We start from the raw sequence: 16,602 nt of genomic DNA, 5'->3' as shown, positions 1-16,602 counted from the left end.
AATTTAATTATAGTAGACTAGGATTAGATTTGATTACATTTAAGAAGATACGAGTAGAAAAGATTGGATGAGAGTCGATTGGTTGAGAGTTGATTAGGACTATATTACATTATATTGGATGAGAGTAGATTTGTTTTGAGTAGATGATGATTGTATTATATTGTATTATATATAGTATTGTATCATATTGTATATTAGAGTAGATAAGGATTATATTAGATTACATTGGATAAGAGTAGATTGGGATTTGATTGGAGTAGATTATAATTTGATTAGATTGTACTTGAGTAGATAAGGATTATGTTAGAGTTGATATGATTCGTGTAGATTAGGAAGGAATGTGGTCAGACCGTGAGAGAGATAAGGCGGGGTTGCCTCGGCTCGTTGTCTCTCATCCACCAATCGGTTCCGGCCGACGTACGACCTAATTTGCCTGGATTTCCCAGCATGCACCAGAGAACCTTCTGAACCAGAACTTCCTCAACCCTCCGGAGGGTCCTGTTCGTCATCTAAATAAGCCTCAGTGACCGGTTTTCGGTCTTTTATCCGCATTCAGAGCGCCCGAAGGCTCCCCAGAGCGCCGCAGGAAGCCCGACACCATTATATATGTCGCTCCCCTTTTGCACCCCTATAAGTAAAGCTCTCATGCGGTTGACATTTGTCCCACTTCGGTGGGACATATACTAAAATTGGAACGATACAGAGAAGATTAGCATGGCCCCTGCGCAAGGATGACACGCAAATTCGTGAAGCGTTCCTCATTTTGACATTAAAAATATGAGTTATGGTGTATTTTTGAGGAATTTAATGATTTTTCGGTGGATTTCCGCCACCTAGTGGCGAGTATCTCAAATGGCACACGGTGCGATGCTCGCTCTTCGCCGCCAGGAGGCAGCATTGCACTGTTTAAATCACTCTGCCATTTGCGCTGCTCGCAGAAAGATGGCGGAAATTCACCGAAAAATCAATAAATTGTGGATCCCTGTGGATCCCACTGTGGTTCGGGCATCTCCTTCTCGAGTAGATGCGAGTAGAGTAGATTATATTTGGATGAGATTAGATTAGATTAAAGCAGTTTATGATTTGATTGAACTAGAGTAGATTAGGATTATATACATTTTGTTTGATTCGATTAGGGTTAGATGGATTGGATTAGATTAGGATCAGATTATATAAGGATTGGATAATATTTTATAAGGATTAGATTGGATAACAATAGATTAGGACCAGAATCAATTGGGATTCGATTCGGTTAAATTGGATTAGAGTAAATTATATTAGGTGTAGATTAGAGGATATCAGATTTGATTTCGATTTGATTGGGATTAGAGTAGATTACAATAGAGCACTTTAGCATAGATGGGCATAAAATTTAATTGGATTAGAGTAGATTTGTATTCGAGCAGAATTCAATTTCATAGGGTTAGAGTAGATTGGGATTTGATTGGAGTAGATTATAATTTGATTAGATTGTACTTGAGTAGATAAGGATTATGTTAGAGTTGATATGATTCGTGTAGATTAGGAAGGAATGTGGTCAGACCATGAGAGAAATAAGGCGGGGTTGGCTCGGCTCATTGTCTCTCATCCACCAATCGGTTCTGGCCGACGTACGACCTAATTTGTTTGGACTTCCCAGCATGCACCAGAGAACCTTCTGAACCAGAACTTCCTCAACCCTCCGGAGGGTCCTGTTCGTCATCCAAATAAGCCTCGGTGACCGGTTTTCGGTCTTTTATCCGCATTCAGAGCGCCCGAAGGCTCCCCAGAGCGCCGCAGGAAGCCCGACACCATTATATATGTCGCTCCCCTTTTGCACCCCTATAAGTAAAGCTCTCATGCGGTTGACATTTGTCCCACTTCGGTGGGACATATACTAAAATTGGAACGATACAGAGAAGATTAGCATGGCCCCTGCGCAAGGATGACACGCAAATTCGTGAAGCGTTCCTCATTTTGACATAAAAAATATGAGTTATGGTGTATTTTTGAGGAATTTAATGATTTTTCGGTGAATTTCCGCCACCTAGTGGCGAGTATCTCAAATGGCACACGGTGCGATGCTCGCTCTTCGCCGCCAGGAGGCAGCATCGCACTGTTTAAATCACTCTGCCATTTGCGCTGCTCGCAGAAAGATGGCGGAAATTCACCGAAAAATCAATAAATTGTGGATCCCTGTGGATCCCACTGTGGTTCGGGCATCTCCTTCTCGAGTAGATGCGAGTAGAGTAGATTATATTTGGATGAGATTAGATTAGATTAAAGCAGTTTATGATTTGATTGAACTAGAGTAGATTAGGATTATATACATTTTGTTTGATTCGATTAGGGTTAGATTGGATTGGATTAGATTAGGATCAGATTATATAAGGATTGGATAATATTTTATAAGGATTAGATTGGATAACAATAGATTAGGACCAGAATCAATTGGGATTCGATTCGGTTAAATTGGATTAGAGTAAATTATATTAGGTGTAGATTAGAGGATATCAGATTTGATTTCGATTTGATTGGGATTAGAGTAGATTACAATAGAGCACTTTAGCATAGATGGGCATAAAATTTAATTGGATTAGAGTAGATTTGGATTCGATTAGAATTCAATTACATAGGGTTAGAGTAGATTGGGATTTGATTGGAGTAGATTATAATTTGATTAGATTGTACTTGAGTAGATAAGGATTATGTTAGAGTTGATATGATTCGTGTAGATTAGGAAGGAATGTGGTCAGACCATGAGAGAAATAAGGCGGGGTTGGCTCGGCTCATTGTCTCTCATCCACCAATCGGTTCTGGCCGACGTACGACCTAATTTGCCTGGATTTCCCAGCATGCACCAGAGAACCTTCTGAACCAGAACTTCCTCAACCCTCCGGAGGGTCCTGTTCGTCATCTAAATAAGCCTCAGTGACCGGTTTTCGGTCTTTTATCCGCATTCAGAGCGCCCGAAGGCTCCCCAGAGCGCCGCAGGAAGCCCGACACCATTGTATATGTCGCTCCCCTTTTGCACCCCTATAAGTAAAGCTCTCATGCTGTTGACATTTGTCCCACTTCGGTGGGACATATACTAAAATTGGAACGATACAGAGAAGATTAGCATGGCCCCTGCGCAAGGATGACACGCAAATTCGTGAAGCGTTCCTCATTTTGACATAAAAAATATGAGTTATGGTGTATTTTTGAGGAATTTATTGATTTTTCGGAGAATTTCCGCCACCTAGTGGCGAGTATCTCAAATGGCACACGGTGCGATGCTCGCTCTTCGCCGCCAGGAGGCAGCATCGCACTGTTTAAATCACTCTGCCATTTGCGCTGCTCGCAGAAAGATGGCGGAAATTCACCGAAAAATCAATAAATTGTGGATCCCTGTGAATCCCACTGTGGTTCGGGCATCTCCTTCTCGAGTAGATGCGAGTAGAGTAGGTTATATTTGGATGAGATTAGATTAGATTAGATTAAAGCAGTTTATGATTTAATTGAACTAGAGTAGATTAGGATTATATACATTTTGTTTGATTCCATTAGGGTTAGATTGGATTGGATTAGATTAGGATCAGATTATATAAAGATTGGATAATATTTTATAAGGATTAGATTGGATAACAATAGATTAGGACCAGAATCAATTGGGATTCGATTCGGTTAAATTGGATTAGAGTAAATTATATTAGGTGTAGATTAGAGGATATCAGATTTGATTTCGATTTGATTGGGATTAGAGTAGATTACAATAGAGCACTTTAGCATAGATGGGCATAAAATTTTATTGGATTAGAGTAGATTTGTATTCGAGCAGAATTCAATTTCATAGGGTTAGAGTAGATTGGGATTTGATTGGAGTAGATTATAATTCGATTAGATTGTACTTGAGTAGATAAGGATTATGTTAGAGTTGATATGATTCGTGTAGATTAGGAAGGAATGTGGTCAGACCGTGAGAGAGATAAGGCGGGGTTGCCTCGGCTCATTGTCTCTCATCCACCAATCAGTTCCGGCCGACGTACGACCTAATTTGCCTGGACTTCCCAGCATGCACCAGAGAACCTTCTGAACCAGAACTTCCTCAACCCTCCGGAGGGTCCTGTTCGTCATCCAAATAAGCCTCGGTGACCGGTTTACAGTCTTTAATCCGCATTCAGAGCGCCCGAAGGCTCCCCAGAGCGCCGCAGGAAGCCCGAAACCATTATATATGTCGCTCCCCTTTTGCACCCCTATAAGTAAAGCTCTCATGCTGTTGACATTTGTCCCACTTCGGTGGGACATATACCAAAATTGGAACGATACAGAGAAGATTAGCATGGCCCCTGCGCAAGGATGACACGCAAATTCGTGAAGCGTTCCTCATTTTGACATTAAAAATATGAGTTATGGTGTATTTTTGAGGAATTTAATGATTTTTCGGTGAATTTCCGCCACCTAGTGGCGAGTATCTCAAATGGCACACGGTGCGATGCTCGCTCTTCGCCGCCAGGAGGCAGCATCGCACTGTTTAAATCACTCTGCCATTTGCGCTGCTCGCAGAAAGATGGCGGAAATCCACCGAAAAATCAATAAATTGTGGATCCCTGTGGATCCCACTGTGGTTCCGGCATCTCCTTCTCGAGTAGATGCGAGTAGAGTAGATTATATTTGGATGAGATTAGATTAGATTAGATCAAAGCAGATTATGATTTGATTGAATTAGAGTAGATTAGGATTATATACATTTTGTTTGATTCGATTAAGGTTAGATTGGATTGGATTAGATTAGGATCACATTATATAAGGATTGGATTATATTTAATAAGGATTAGATTGGATAACAATAGATTAGGACCAGAATCAATTGGGATTCGATTCGGTTAAATTGGATTAGAGTAAATTATATTAGGTGTAGATTAGAGGATATCAGATTTGATTTCGATTAGATTGGAATAGAGTAGATTACATTAGAGCACTTTAGCATAGATGAGCATAAAATTTAATTGGTTTAGAGTAGATTTGGATTCGATTAGAATTCAATTACATAGGGTTCGAGTAGATTGGGATTTGATTGGAGTAGATTATAATTCGATTAGATTGTACTTGAGTAGATAAGGATTATGTTAGAGTTGATATGATTCGTGTAGATTAGGAAGGAATGTGGTCAGACCGTGAGAGAGATAAGGCGGGGTTGCCTCGGCTCGTTGTCTCTCATCCACCAATCGGTTCCGGCCGACGTACGACCTAATTTGCCTGGATTTTCCAGCATGCACCAGAGAACCTTCTGAACCAGAACTTCCTCAACCCTCCGGAGGGTCCTGTTCGTCATCTAAATAAGCCTCAGTGACCGGTTTTCGGTCTTTTATCCGCATTCAGAGCGCCCGAAGGCTCCCCAGAGCGCCGCAGGAAGCCCGACACCATTATATATGTCGCTCCCCTTTTGCACCCCTATAAGTAAAGCTCTCATGCGGTTGACATTTGTCCCACTTCGGTGGGACATATACTAAAATTGGAACGATACAGAGAAGATTAGCATGGCCCCTGCGCAAGGATGACACGCAAATTCGTGAAGCGTTCCTCATTTTGACATAAAAAATATGAGTTATGGTGTATTTTTGAGGAATTTAATGATTTTTCGGTGAATTTCCGCCACCTAGTGGCGAGTATCTCAAATGGCACACGGTGCGATGCTCGCTCTTCGCCGCCAGGAGGCAGCATCGCACTGTTTAAATCACTCTGCCATTTGCGCTGCTCGCAGAAAGATGGCGGAAATTCACCGAAAAATAAATAAATTGTGGATCCCTGTGGATCCCACTGTGGTTCGGGCATCTCCTTCTCGAGTAGATGCGAGTAGAGTAGATTATATTTGGATGAGATTAGATTAGATTAAAGCAGTTTATGATTTGATTGAACTAGAGTAGATTAGGATTATATACATTTTGTTTGATTCGATTAGGGTTAGATTGGATTGGATTAGATTAGGATCAGATTATATAAGGATTGGATAATATTTTATAAGGATTAGATTGGATAACAACAGATTAGGACCAGAATGAATTGGGATTCGATTCGGTTAAATTGGATTAGAGTAAATTATATTAGGTGTAGATTAGAGGATATCAGATTTGATTTCGATTTGATTGGGATTAGAGTAGATTACAATAGAGCACTTTAGCATAGATGGGCATAAAATTTAATTGGATTAGAGTAGATTTGGATTCGATTAGAATTCAATTTCATAGGGTTAGAGTAGATTGGGATTTGATTGGAGTAGATTATAATTTGATTAGATTGTACTTGAGTAGATAAGGATTATGTTAGAGTTGATATGATTCGTGTAGATTAGGAAGGAATGTGGTCAGACCATGAGAGAAATAAGGCGGGGTTGGCTCGGCTCATTGTCTCTCATCCACCAATCGGTTCTGGCCGACGTACGACCTAATTTGCCTGGATTTCCCAGCATGCACCAGAGAACCTTCTGAACCAGAACTTCCTCAACCCTCCGGAGGGTCCTGTTCGTCATCTAAATAAGCCTCAGTGACCGGTTTTCGGTCTTTTATCCGCATTCAGAGCGCCCGAAGGCTCCCCAGAGCGCCGCAGGAAGCCCGACACCATTGTATATGTCGCTCCCCATTTGCACCCCTATAAGTAAAGCTCTCATGCTGTTGACATTTGTCCCACTTCGGTGGGACATATACTAAAATTGGAACGATACAGAGAAGATTAGCATGGCCCCTGCGCAAGGATGACACGCAAATTCGTGAAGCGTTCCTCATTTTGACATAAAAAATATGAGTTATGGTGTATTTTTGAGGAATTTATTGATTTTTCGGAGAATTTCCGCCACCTAGTGGCGAGTATCTCAAATGGCACACGGTGCGATGCTCGCTCTTCGCCGCCAGGAGGCAGCATCGCACTGTTTAAATCACTCTGCCATTTGCGCTGCTCGCAGAAAGATGGCGGAAATTCACCGAAAAATCAATAAATTGTGGATCCCTGTGAATCCCACTGTGGTTCGGGCATCTCCTTCTCGAGTAGATGCGAGTAGAGTAGATTATATTTGGATGAGATTAGATTAGATTAGATTAAAGCAGTTTATGATTTGATTGAATTAGAGTAGATTAGGATTATATACATTTTGTTTGATTCGATTAAGGTTAGATTGGATTGGATTAGATTAGGATCACATTATATAAAGATTGGATTATATTTTATAAGGATTAGATTGGATAACAATAGATTAGGACCAGAATGAATTGGGATTCGATTCGGTTAAATTGGATTAGAGTAAATTATATTAGGTGTAGATTAGAGGATATCAGATTTGATTTCGATTAGATTGGGATTAGAGTAGATTACAATAGAGCACTTTAGCATAGATGGGCATAAAATTTAATTGGATTAGAGTAGATTTGTATTCGAGCAGAATTCAATTTCATAGGGTTAGAGTAGATTGGGATTTGATTGGAGTAGATTATAATTTGATTAGATTGTACTTGAGTAGATAAGGATTATGTTAGAGTTGATATGATTCGTGTAGATTAGGAAGCAATGTGGTCAGACCGTGAGAGAGATAAGGCGGGGTTGCCTCGGCTCGTTGTCTCTCATCCACCAATCGGTTCCGGCCGACGTACGACCTAATTTGCCTGGATTTCCCAGCATGCACCAGAGAACCTTCTGAACCAGAACTTCCTCAACCCTCCGGAGGGTCCTGTTCGTCATCTAAATAAGCCTCAGTGACCGGTTTTCGGTCTTTTATCCGCATTCAGAGCGCCCGAAGGCTCCCCAGAGCGCCGCAGGAAGCCCGACACCATTATATATGTCGCTCCCCTTTTGCACCCCTATAAGTAAAGCTCTCATGCGGTTGACATTTGTCCCACTTCGGTGGGACATATACTAAAATTGGAACGATACAGAGAAGATTAGCATGGCCCCTGCGCAAGGATGACACGCAAATTCGTGAAGCGTTCCTCATTTTGACATAAAAAATATGAGTTATGGTGTATTTTTGAGGAATTTAATGATTTTTCGGTGGATTTCCGCCACCTAGTGGCGAGTATCTCAAATGGCACACGGTGCGATGCTCGCTCTTCGCCGCCAGGAGGCAGCATTGCACTGTTTAAATCACTCTGCCATTTGCGCTGCTCGCAGAAAGATGGCGGAAATTCACCGAAAAATCAATAAATTGTGGATCCCTGTGGATCCCACTGTGGTTCGGGCATCTCCTTCTCGAGTAGATGCGAGTAGAGTAGATTATATTTGGATGAGATTAGATTAGATTAAAGCAGTTTATGATTTGATTGAACTAGAGTAGATTAGGATTATATACATTTTGTTTGATTCGATTAGGGTTAGATTGGATTGGATTAGATTAGGATCAGATTATATAAAGATTGGATAATATTTTATAAGGATTAGATTGGATAACAATAGATTAGGACCAGAATCAATTGGGATTCGATTCGGTTAAATTGGATTAGAGTAAATTATATTAGGTGTAGATTAGAGGATATCAGATTTGATTTCGATTTGATTGGGATTAGAGTAGATTACAATAGAGCACTTTAGCATAGATGGGCATAAAATTTAATTGGATTAGAGTAGATTTGTATTCGAGCAGAATTCAATTTCATAGGGTTAGAGTAGATTGGGATTTGATTGGAGTAGATTATAATTCGATTAGATTGTACTTGAGTAGATAAGGATTATGTTAGAGTTGATATGATTCGTGTAGATTAGGAAGGAATGTGGTCAGACCATCAGAGAAATAAGGCGGGGTTGGCTCGGCTCATTGTCTCTCATCCACCAATCGGTTCTGGCCGACGTACGACCTAATTTGTTTGGACTTCCCAGCATGCACCAGAGAACCTTCTGAACCAGAACTTCCTCAACCCTCCGGAGGGTCCTGTTCGTCATCCAAATAAGCCTCGGTGACCGGTTTTCGGTCTTTTATCCGCATTCAGAGCGCCCGAAGGCTCCCCAGAGCGCCGCAGGAAGCCCGACACCATTATATATGTCGCTCCCCTTTTGCACCCCTATAAGTAAAGCTCTCATGCGGTTGACATTTGTCCCACTTCGGTGGGACATATACTAAAATTGGAACGATACAGAGAAGATTAGCATGGCCCCTGCGCAAGGATGACACGCAAATTCGTGAAGCGTTCCTCATTTTGACATAAAAAATATGAGTTATGGTGTATTTTTGAGGAATTTAATGATTTTTCGGTGAATTTCCGCCACCTAGTGGCGAGTATCTCAAATGGCACACGGTGCGATGCTCGCTCTTCGCCGCCAGGAGGCAGCATCGCACTGTTTAAATCACTCTGCCATTTGCGCTGCTCGCAGAAAGATGGCGGAAATTCACCGAAAAATCAATAAATTGTGGATCCCTGTGGATCCCACTGTGGTTCGGGCATCTCCTTCTCGAGTAGATGCGAGTAGAGTAGATTATATTTGGATGAGATTAGATTAGATTAAAGCAGTTTATGATTTGATTGAACTAGAGTAGATTAGGATTATATACATTTTGTTTGATTCGATTAGGGTTAGATTGGATTGGATTAGATTAGGATCAGATTATATAAGGATTGGATAATATTTTATAAGGATTAGATTGGATAACAATAGATTAGGACCAGAATCAATTGGGATTCGATTCGGTTAAATTGGATTAGAGTAAATTATATTAGGTGTAGATTACAGGATATCAGATTTGATTTCGATTTGATTGGGATTAGAGTAGATTACAATAGAGCACTTTAGCATAGATGGGCATAAAATTTAATTGGATTAGAGTAGATTTGGATTCGATTAGAATTCAATTACATAGGGTTAGAGTAGATTGGGATTTGATTGGAGTAGATTATAATTTGATTAGATTGTACTTGAGTAGATAAGGATTATGTTAGAGTTGATATGATTCGTGTAGATTAGGAAGGAATGTGGTCAGACCATGAGAGAAATAAGGCGGGGTTGGCTCGGCTCATTGTCTCTCATCCACCAATCGGTTCTGGCCGACGTACGACCTAATTTGCCTGGATTTCCCAGCATGCACCAGAGAACCTTCTGAACCAGAACTTCCTCAACCCTCCGGAGGGTCCTGTTCGTCATCTAAATAAGCCTCAGTGACCGGTTTTCGGTCTTTTATCCGCATTCAGAGCGCCCGAAGGCTCCCCAGAGCGCCGCAGGAAGCCCGACACCATTGTATATGTCGCTCCCCTTTTGCACCCCTATAAGTAAAGCTCTCATGCTGTTGACATTTGTCCCACTTCGGTGGGACATATACTAAAATTGGAACGATACAGAGAAGATTAGCATGGCCCCTGCGCAAGGATGACACGCAAATTCGTGAAGTGTTCCTCATTTTGACATAAAAAATATGAGTTATGGTGTATTTTTGAGGAATTTATTGATTTTTCGGAGAATTTCCGCCACCTAGTGGCGAGTATCTCAAATGGCACACGGTGCGATGCTCGCTCTTCGCCGCCAGGAGGCAGCATCGCACTGTTTAAATCACTCTGCCATTTGCGCTGCTCGCAGAAAGATGGCGGAAATTCACCGAAAAATCAATAAATTGTGGATCCCTGTGAATCCCACTGTGGTTCGGGCATCTCCTTCTCGAGTAGATGCGAGTAGAGTAGGTTATATTTGGATGAGATTAGATTAGATTAGATTAAAGCAGTTTATGATTTGATTGAACTAGAGTAGATTAGGATTATATACATTTTGTTTGATTCCATTAGGGTTAGATTGGATTGGATTAGATTAGGATCAGATTATATAAAGATTGGATAATATTTTATAAGGATTAGATTGGATAACAATAGATTAGGACCAGAATCAATTGGGATTCGATTCGGTTAAATTGGATTAGAGTAAATTATATTAGGTGTAGATTAGAGGATATCAGATTTGATTTCGATTTGATTGGGATTAGAGTAGATTACAATAGAGCACTTTAGCATAGATGGGCATAAAATTTTATTGGATTAGAGTAGATTTGTATTCGAGCAGAATTCAATTTCATAGGGTTAGAGTAGATTGGGATTTGATTGGAGTAGATTATAATTCGATTAGATTGTACTTGAGTAGATAAGGATTATGTTAGAGTTGATATGATTCGTGTAGATTAGGAAGGAATGTGGTCAGACCGTGAGAGAGATAAGGCGGGGTTGCCTCGGCTCATTGTCTCTCATCCACCAATCAGTTCCGGCCGACGTACGACCTAATTTGCCTGGACTTCCCAGCATGCACCAGAGAACCTTCTGAACCAGAACTTCCTCAACCCTCCGGAGGGTCCTGTTCGTCATCCAAATAAGCCTCGGTGACCGGTTTACAGTCTTTAATCCGCATTCAGAGCGCCCGAAGGCTCCCCAGAGCGCCGCAGGAAGCCCGACACCATTATATATGTCGCTCCCCTTTTGCACCCCTATAAGTAAAGCTCTCATGCTGTTGACATTTGTCCCACTTCGGTGGGACATATACTAAAATTGGAACGATACAGAGAAGATTAGCATGGCCCCTGCGCAAGGATGACACGCAAATTCGTGAAGCGTTCCTCATTTTGACATTAAAAATATGAGTTATGGTGTATTTTTGAGGAATTTAATGATTTTTCGGTGAATTTCCGCCACCTAGTGGCGAGTATCTCAAATGGCACACGGTGCGATGCTCGCTCTTCGCCGCCAGGAGGCAGCATCGCACTGTTTAAATCACTCTGCCATTTGCGCTGCTCGCAGAAAGATGGCGGAAATCCACCGAAAAATCAATAAATTGTGGATCCCTGTGGATCCCACTGTGGTTCCGGCATCTCCTTCTCGAGTAGATGCGAGTAGAGTAGATTATATTTGGATGAGATTAGATTAGATTAGATCAAAGCAGATTATGATTTGATTGAATTAGAGTAGATTAGGATTATATACATTTTGTTTGATTCGATTAAGGTTAGATTGGATTGGATTAGATTAGGATCACATTATATAAGGATTGGATTATATTTAATAAGGATTAGATTGGATAACAATAGATTAGGACCAGAATCAATTGGGATTCGATTCGGTTAAATTGGATTAGAGTAAATTATATTAGGTGTAGATTAGAGGATATCAGATTTGATTTCGATTAGATTGGAATAGAGTAGATTACATTAGAGCACTTTAGCATAGATGAGCATAAAATTTAATTGGTTTAGAGTAGATTTGGATTCGATTAGAATTCAATTACATAGGGTTCGAGTAGATTGGGATTTGATTGGAGTAGATTATAATTCGATTAGATTGTACTTGAGTAGATAAGGATTATGTTAGAGTTGATATGATTCGTGTAGATTAGGAAGGAATGTGGTCAGACCGTGAGAGAGATAAGGCGGGGTTGTCTCGGCTCGTTGTCTCTCATCCACCAATCGGTTCCGGCCGACGTACGACCTAATTTGCCTGGATTTTCCAGCATGCACCAGAGAACCTTCTGAACCAGAACTTCCTCAACCCTCCGGAGGGTCCTGTTCGTCATCTAAATAAGCCTCAGTGACCGGTTTTCGGTCTTTTATCCGCATTCAGAGCGCCCGAAGGCTCCCCAGAGCGCCGCAGGAAGCCCGACACCATTATATATGTCGCTCCCCTTTTGCACCCCTATAAGTAAAGCTCTCATGCGGTTGACATTTGTCCCACTTCGGTGGGACATATACTAAAATTGGAACGATACAGAGAAGATTAGCATGGCCCCTGCGCAAGGATGACACGCAAATTCGTGAAGCGTTCCTCATTTTGACATAAAAAATATGAGTTATGGTGTATTTTTGAGGAATTTAATGATTTTTCGGTGAATTTCCGCCACCTAGTGGCGAGTATCTCAAATGGCACACGGTGCGATGCTCGCTCTTCGCCGCCAGGAGGCAGCATCGCACTGTTTAAATCACTCTGCCATTTGCGCTGCTCGCAGAAAGATGGCGGAAATTCACCGAAAAATCAATAAATTGTGGATCCCTGTGGATCCCACTGTGGTTCGGGCATCTCCTTCTCGAGTAGATGCGAGTAGAGTAGATTATATTTGGATGAGATTAGATTAGATTAAAGCAGTTTATGATTTGATTGAACTAGAGTAGATTAGGATTATATACATTTTGTTTGATTCGATTAGGGTTAGATTGGATTGGATTAGATTAGGATCAGATTATATAAGGATTGGATAATATTTTATAAGGATTAGATTGGATAACAATAGATTAGGACCAGAATGAATTGGGATTCGATTCGGTTAAATTGGATTAGAGTAAATTATATTAGGTGTAGATTAGAGGATATCAGATTTGATTTCGATTTGATTGGGATTAGAGTAGATTACAATAGAGCACTTTAGCATAGATGGGCATAAAATTTAATTGGATTAGAGTAGATTTGGATTCGATTAGAATTCAATTTCATAGGGTTAGAGTAGATTGGGATTTGATTGGAGTAGATTATAATTTGATTAGATTGTACTTGAGTAGATAAGGATTATGTTAGAGTTGATATGATTCGTGTAGATTAGGAAGGAATGTGGTCAGACCGTGAGAGAAATAAGGCGGGGTTGGCTCGGCTCATTGTCTCTCATCCACCAATCGGTTCTGGCCGACGTACGACCTAATTTGCCTGGATTTCCCAGCATGCACCAGAGAACCTTCTGAACCAGAACTTCCTCAACCCTCCGGAGGGTCCTGTTCGTCATCTAAATAAGCCTCAGTGACCGGTTTTCGGTCTTTTATCCGCATTCAGAGCGCCCGAAGGCTCCCCAGAGCGCCGCAGGAAGCCCGACACCATTGTATATGTCGCTCCCCATTTGCACCCCTATAAGTAAAGCTCTCATGCTGTTGACATTTGTCCCACTTCGGTGGGACATATACTAAAATTGGAACGATACAGAGAAGATTAGCATGGCCCCTGCGCAAGGATGACATGCAAATTCGTGAAGCGTTCCTCATTTTGACATAAAAAATATGAGTTATGGTGTATTTTTGAGGAATTTATTGATTTTTCGGAGAATTTCCGCCACCTAGTGGCGAGTATCTCAAATGGCACACGGTGCGATGCTCGCTCTTCGCCGCCAGGAGGCAGCATCGCACTGTTTAAATCACTCTGCCATTTGCGCTGCTCGCAGAAAGATGGCGGAAATTCACCGAAAAATCAATAAATTGTGGATCCCTGTGAATCCCACTGTGGTTCGGGCATCTCCTTCTCGAGTAGATGCGAGTAGAGTAGATTATATTTGGATGAGATTAGATTAGATTAGATTAAAGCAGTTTATGATTTGATTGAATTAGAGTAGATTAGGATTATATACATTTTGTTTGATTCGATTAAGGTTAGATTGGATTGGATTAGATTAGGATCACATTATATAAAGATTGGATTATATTTTATAAGGATTAGATTGGATAACAATAGATTAGGACCAGAATGAATTGGGATTCGATTCGGTTAAATTGGATTAGAGTAAATTATATTAGGTGTAGATTAGAGGATATCAGATTTGATTTCGATTAGATTGGGATTAGAGTAGATTACAATAGAGCACTTTAGCATAGATGGGCATAAAATTTAATTGGATTAGAGTAGATTTGTATTCGAGCAGAATTCAATTTCATAGGGTTAGAGTAGATTGGGATTTGATTGGAGTAGATTATAATTTGATTAGATTGTACTTGAGTAGATAAGGATTATGTTAGAGTTGATATGATTCGTGTAGATTAGGAAGCAATGTGGTCAGACCGTGAGAGAGATAAGGCGGGGTTGCCTCGGCTCGTTGTCTCTCATCCACCAATCGGTTCCGGCCGACGTACGACCTAATTTGCCTGGATTTCCCAGCATGCACCAGAGAACCTTCTGAACCAGAACTTCCTCAACCCTCCGGAGGGTCCTGTTCGTCATCTAAATAAGCCTCAGTGACCGGTTTTCGGTCTTTTATCCGCATTCAGAGCGCCCGAAGGCTCCCCAGAGCGCCGCAGGAAGCCCGACACCATTATATATGTCGCTCCCCTTTTGCACCCCTATAAGTAAAGCTCTCATGCGGTTGACATTTGTCCCACTTCGGTGGGACATATACTAAAATTGGAACGATACAGAGAAGATTAGCATGGCCCCTGCGCAAGGATGACACGCAAATTCGTGAAGCGTTCCTCATTTTGACATAAAAAATATGAGTTATGGTGTATTTTTGAGGAATTTAATGATTTTTCGGTGGATTTCCGCCACCTAGTGGCGAGTATCTCAAATGGCACACGGTGCGATGCTCGCTCTTCGCCGCCAGGAGGCAGCATTGCACTGTTTAAATCACTCTGCCATTTGCGCTGCTCGCAGAAAGATGGCGGAAATTCACCGAAAAATCAATAAATTGTGGATCCCTGTGGATCCCACTGTGGTTCGGGCATCTCCTTCTCGAGTAGATGCGAGTAGAGTAGATTATATTTGGATGAGATTAGATTAGATTAAAGCAGTTTATGATTTGATTGAACTAGAGTAGATTAGGATTATATACATTTTGTTTGATTCGATTAGGGTTAGATTGGATTGGATTAGATTAGGATCAGATTATATAAAGATTGGATAATATTTTATAAGGATTAGATTGGATAACAATAGATTAGGACCAGAATCAATTGGGATTCGATTCGGTTAAATTGGATTAGAGTAAATTATATTAGGTGTAGATTAGAGGATATCAGATTTGATTTCGATTTGATTGGGATTAGAGTAGATTACAATAGAGCACTTTAGCATAGATGGGCATAAAATTTAATTGGATTAGAGTAGATTTGTATTCGAGCAGAATTCAATTTCATAGGGTTAGAGTAGATTGGGATTTGATTGGAGTAGATTATAATTTGATTAGATTGTACTTGAGTAGATAAGGATTATGTTAGAGTTGATATGATTCGTGTAGATTAGGAAGGAATGTGGTCAGACCATGAGAGAAATAAGGCGGGGTTGGCTCGGCTCATTGTCTCTCATCCACCAATCGGTTCTGGCCGACGTACGACCTAATTTGTTTGGACTTCCCAGCATGCACCAGAGAACCTTCTGAACCAGAACTTCCTCAACCCTCCGGAGGGTCCTGTTCGTCATCCAAATAAGCCTCGGTGACCGGTTTACGGTCTTTAATCCGCATTCAGAGCGCCCGAAGGCTCCCCAGAGCGCCGCAGGAAGCCCGACACCATTATATATGTCGCTCCCCTTTTGCACCCCTATAAGTAAAGCTCTCATGCGGTTGACATTTGTCCCACTTCGGTGGGACATATACTAAAATTGGAACGATACAGAGAAGATTAGCATGGCCCCTGCGCAAGGATGACACGCAAATTCGTGAAGCGTTCCTCATTTTGACATAAAAAATATGAGTTATGGTGTATTTTTGAGGAATTTATTGATTTTTCGGAGAATTTCCGCCACCTAGTGGCGAGTATCTCAAATGGCACACGGTGCGATGCTCGCTCTTCGCCGCCAGGAGGCAGCATCGCACTGTTTAAATCACTCTGCCATTTGCGCTGCTCGCAGAAAGATGGCGGAAATTCACCGAAAAATCAATAAATTGTGGATCCCTGTGAATCCCACTGTGGTTCGGGCATCTCCTTCTCGAGTAGATGCGAGTAGAGTAGGTTATATTTGGATG

The sequence above is a fragment of the Zeus faber genome (assembly GCF_960531495.2).
Source record: "Zeus faber genome assembly, chromosome: 17".
Classification (NCBI taxonomy): Eukaryota; Metazoa; Chordata; class Actinopteri; order Zeiformes; family Zeidae; genus Zeus; species Zeus faber.
This window is presented reverse-complemented; position numbering follows the sequence as displayed.